We start from the raw sequence: 6,000 nt of genomic DNA, 5'->3' as shown, positions 1-6,000 counted from the left end.
GCTAAACGTCCCTTTTCTGGGAAATGTTTTATGTTATTTACGGTAAATGTTTTATTCACTATTGCCTAATAATCAATGCCATCCATATATCTATGTTTTCCCCTTTTAATGATTTGTATTATTACACTTTATTTAAACGCGCTGAACCAAAGAAAGTCTTGTTAAAATGACTTCTGTATGTTTGTTCCACTTTATTTTCCCATCCTTTTTTTTAATTAAAAGTTTAAAAAAAAACGTTATTGTCTACAACATGTCTAGATAAACAAATACTAATAATAATAATAATAATAATAATAAATTATTCTTATTCTTGCGCTGTTGTTATTATATTATTATTATTATTATCATCATTATTATTATTATTCTATTATACTCACACACATGTCTGTCCTTGGAGGAAATAGGAATGGAAGTGTATAAATTACAGACATTGGGTGACATTTAGAAAATAATAAGGACATTTTTCACTAATTGGATTGGAAATATAACTGGAAGGCTGGTGTATATGCAAGTTTCTAACATTGAGAAGGTTTGTTGAACACTTGCATACTTGCAGTTACTTTGATTCACTTTTACAGTTTCATCTCCTCCAACATGTTGTCATGATTTGACAACAAACTGGATACTTGGCATCTTCAGACTCCTTCTTTCAGCTAATTCCCATCAGGGTTAGCCACAGCGGCTCATCGCTTTCATCTGCTTTCTGTTTTCTGCATCTTCCTTGGTCACTCAATCCAGCCACCTGCATGTCCTCTCTCTCTTCACACTGTCTTCCTCCACAAAAGTGATTGTCAGAGTTTTGAAATATGAAGAAAAAAAAGGTCAATCAAAATGTAGCTGGTGGGGTTGTTAGCTTTTCTTATTTGTGCATGGCCAAGCAGTCGAGTCGTAGGTGTACAGGGAGCAGAAAGGTTTTTTTTATTGGTTTTGATCTACACTCCCGTATCTCTCATTTGTCTTCCCCCACAGAATCAGAATCATCATCTTGTCACATCACAGGTTTACATGTGTAAAACAGTGGGTGAAATTTGTGCGAGAAGAACAGGTCACAGTGTCATCACAGTATAGGCCTATCGCCCAAAAGGCATAATCAAATACTTACGCAAAGCGGCAAACGCACAATATACCCCAAAAGCCTGCCCTTCAGACAAACCAACACACATTCTGAGTCCATAGAGTGTCAGCGCCCCAAGCTTTTTTATGCAAAAAAAATTTGAGCAAAGAACACGCAATCACAGTTACATTATGTCATCACAGAACATCCTGATATCTACAGTGAAATCAGTATATAACCACACCCTACAATGCTAGGACCACCGTGCTAGAATGTCAGAGTCAGTGGCCGTGCGAAATTGCACAGGTATTACTCAGAATTATTTGACAGTCGACTGGGCAGGCAGAGTGACCACCGTGTGCCTCTTCATAAACCCTCCTAGCTACCGGCCCAAAGGACATGCCCATACAAATCCACCCAGAGTAGATTAATCTATCATTTCCCCTCCTTCTCACACAATCTCCCTGTGGAGGGGGTATGAGTGGTTTACCGTGATAGTATCCAGCTTGCTCGCTGTACGCACTTCCGCCACCACCTCCAGCCCGTCCAGAGCAGCCCCAACGACGGAGCCAGCCTGTCCACCTGCATCACCGCAAGCTTCTCCGCTAGCAGTTGTGATTGGATGGTGTTGAAGGCACTGGAGAAGTCAAAAACATGATTCTGACGGTGTTGCCTGGTTCAGCAGGTAGATGATGGTGTCCTCAACCCCCATGTCCGCCTGGTACGCGAACTGGAGGGGGTCAAGCCAAGGTCACTCACCACGAGTGACCAGAGGTTTCAGGTTCTGTTTTTCCAGTCACCCAAAGGTCTTCATGAACGGTGATGTTAGAGCGACTGGCCTGATAGTCATTAATATAAATCTACCACGCCGGCAATGGACCCTGCTAAACCGCCTGCGTACTGGGGTCGGCCGCTTCAAATCGTCTATGACAGGGGTGGGCAACTTTGATGACTCACTCCAGAGGGCCACATTGCATATATACTGTCGGGTTGACACCTCTTATCTCCGTATTTTAACTTTTTTCGTTAATTAATACCATACTTCGCCATTCTATGGCACACAAAAATAGCAAAAATAGCCGATCTACAAGCTCAAAAGGCGTTGCAGTGCGACGTGTTTTGAGCTTGTAGATCTGATTTTTGTTATTTTTTAATTGGAATCCTGTATTATTTTTTGCAATTTTTGAATTGGAATCCTGAAAAGTAAAAATTTGATTTAATTTCAAATGCATTTAGTTATACTTATGTTAACTTCATGAACTTAAATACAAATACATTGGATATAAAAAAGAGAATACATTTTTAATACTAGTCATGAAGCTACTAATATAGACTGAAGTAATTAAAACGCGCCATGTTTGCATGTTTGGAATTGTAACAGCTGAAATCAATAATACGTCAGTATTCCGATATTAATCTGCGAGCCGCATTAAGTGAAGGTGGGGGCCGCATGTGGCCCCCGGGGCGCCAGTTGCCCATGTATGGTCTATGAAGAAGTGGGGCCTGGCAGATAAAGCAGTATGTGACTGCTGACCACATAATCAACACCTGTCCCCTGTATATGGACCACCTTCAGAGGAGGGCCTCTTCCTAGTGGGACCAGAGTCGAGCAGCCATATTGGACAGAAATTGGGCCTCTTCCTTGCTTCCTTCACAGATGTTACCAATGATACTAATGAAGGCTCTGTTCCATTTAGTGTAGCACAGTGGTTCTCAAACTTTTTAATTTCAAGGACCCCCATAACTCTGAGAGTTACACCCCCTCACGCCATGAGGGTCCCTGGACCACACTTTGAGACCCACTAGTGTTTCTAGTGAGCCAACATGCACAGTATCATCAGCACCCTGACTCTGTTTGACCAGAATGGAACAGAGCCTTCATTAGTATCATTGGTAACAGCTGTGAAGGAAGTAAGGAAGAGGCCCAATTTCTTTCCAATATGGCTGCTGTGCATGGAGCCTATTGGTCAGCCAAATGGTTTATTAGCATATAAGTGATATTACACTAAATTGTATCTGTTCTTGAGGTAATTGCATATCCCCCAAAATCCCGAAGGCTATAATTTGACCTTTGGGATACACAAATAATAAGTCAGTGTGTCCAAAAAACGTAGTTACTGCACTTTGGCTTTGTAGGGCAGTATAAATATAGTGGAGTCAAAAGTACAATATTTGTCTTTGAAATTGCAGTCGAGTGAAAGTCATTCAAAACACAAATACTCAAGTAATTTAGTACAGATACAAAAAAAGAAGAAACTTAAGTACAGTCCTGTACTAATTAAGTACTGTAAATGTACTTCATTACTGGTACGAGCATCTGTCTGCAACACCAGGCATGTCTTTCAACCTCAGTGCAAAATGAACGTTTGATTCATAATAGTTTAATGGCTAGAGCAGTGATTCATAACCTTTTTAACCACTTGAACCTCAGCATCCATATGTTGGGGGGAACCAGTGACATCATCGTTAGACAGTTTTTTTTTTCTTTTTCAATTTTAAATGAATGCGAGAACAATGGCTTCCATTATAGCATGCTAACTTTCCAGGAATAGAAAGCCTGCAGTATCTATTATGGGTTAGGATGTCATGTCACTATAGGCGGAGGCAGAGTAGACAAAAATGGTACCATATTACAATTAGTGAGCATTAGTGAGGAACAATTATATGAAGATAGGTTGAAAATGGGTGAAGTTGTCCTTTAAGTCGTTAATGTCAAGGGCCCAAATCCACATTGGGGTCAGGTACCTCCATCTACACTGTAAAATCCTCAGTGTTCATTTAGCTCTCATAGTTTCAGACTAGTCCTTCGGGCTCCATTTGGTTCCTACTAACTATCAATCATTTGCCTGAACCCCTAGAACACACCCATAAGGAACCCCAGGGTGTCCCCACACCCCATGTTGAGAACCAATGGGCTATAGAGTGAATAAGTCGGTCGGGAGGTGGCTTATTGTCGGTATCTGCCGAGTAACCCGTGGGAGTCTGTCCCCTTTACAATGCGCTAGACCCCTGGGAGATGGATTGCTGATGTGGAGCGCCACACCTATCCTCAGGTCCCAGTACTTACCGCACAACTTACCGCAACCAAGCCATACTGCCCTGCCAAGCCAAAGTGCAGTAGCTACGGCGGGAAAAATCACTGAAAATGGGTTTAAAAGTGATTCAGCTGGTCAGCCAAATGAGATATCGGCATATAAGTGATATTACAATAAATGTACAAGTTGGCGGTGCCCTGCCCGGGATCACATTAAAAAAGATCACATTATAACGTTTCTCTTTTATTACAATTAACAAAACTAACAAAATAATGAACTAGCATTGAAAAAAACATTAATAATGAAAACTAGAATTGAAAAAGCCTTAATTATAATAAAAGAAAACAAGGTTTTACAAACACAAATGTGTTTAAAAAATAACTAAAACAAACTAAAATCATAGAGAAAGTGTCCTTTGTTTTTGTCAACATTTGTGAGTGGATATGAAATCTATTACAATGTCTAATACATTTTGGATAATCGTTCTTATTTTCAAAATTCAATGGTCGCTAGATGGCGCTGAAAGCAAAGCAGTCGGTCCACTTCTGTTTCTGTGGGATTGTAAGTTAGTGCTGCAGATACAAAACAATGTTTACAATCATGATAACGATTTCAGCTGTGATACACTGGCATGTTCATGTAAAGCATAGGCCTACTGTCTCTCTGCATGGAAGAATGTTCTCCCACAAACTGTTGGCTGTAAAGTCTTAGGTTTACACAATGGTGTAAAGTAACTAAGTACATTTACTCAAGTATTGTACTTGACAATATATGTACAATTTTGAGGTACTTTTGCTTTACTGGAGTATTTCCAATTGTCTATACTTTTACTTCTACTCCACTATCTCAGAGGCAAACATTGTACTTTTACTCCATTACAATTATTTGAAAAATGTATAGTTACTTTGCAGATATAAATTATTACAATATAAAACAAACATTAACCGTTTAGCCCTATTTTATAATAGGCTATTTGAAAATAGCAGATCTACAAGCTCACAACGTGTCACATCGCAACGCGTTGTGAGCTTGTAGGTCTACTATTTTCAAACATTTTAGCACTTTTACTTTTGGGACTTTAAGTACATTTTGATAACAATACTTTTGCATTTTACTCAAGTACATTTTTTATTCCGGACTTGTACTTGTAACAGAGTACTTCTACATTGCAGTATTGATACTTTTACTTAAGTAAAACATTTCAGTACTTTTTCCACCACTGGGTTTACAGTAGCCTGATTATATCAATAGAGACGAGAAAGGCAGGGGGCATTAAAGCTCACCTCAAAGGATGATTTTCTCCATGTCAGTCTATTACCATAATCTGACAGACAGATCCATTTTGTCTTTGTTTGTTTGTGTTTGTTCAATAACAGGGCTCTCTCCAATCAGGAGAGAGATCTCCCATCCAATCAGGAGAGAGAACTCATACAGGATACAGGACAAACAAGTACAATTGGAAGTGATGAAACAAATAAATGAGCAGAACTGCAACACAAGCAGTGGTGGAAAAAGTACTCAAGTAAAAGTACCAATACTGCAATATAGAAATACTCTGTTTACAAGTAAAAGTCCAGAATTCTAATTAAAAGTACAAAAGTATTGGCATCAAAATGTACTTAAAGTACCAAAAGTAAAAGAACAAAAATGTTTGAATCTACAAGCTCACAACGCGTCGCGTTGAAGGATTCTCTTTGGTGCTGTTGCTGCAGTACACTGAACAACATGGTAGAAACAGGACTTTAACGTGTGGAAACGCAGTATACGATATAGAACACGCACTATAGATTACAGTGATTGATTGATTGATTGAATACTTTATTAGAAGTTTGCAGAAAAAAAACACATGAAAGTACAGTTCAATACAAGGTCAGCTAAGAGGATTTAAAACCCAAGAAAGCCATGGCTTGT

Source organism: Gymnoscopelus microlampas (assembly GCF_963454915.1).
Source record: "Gymnoscopelus microlampas genome assembly, chromosome: 3".
Lineage (NCBI taxonomy): Eukaryota > Metazoa > Chordata > Actinopteri > Myctophiformes > Myctophidae > Gymnoscopelus > Gymnoscopelus microlampas.
The sequence above is the reverse complement of the archived record's forward strand: the minus strand, read 5'-3'. Positions refer to the sequence as shown.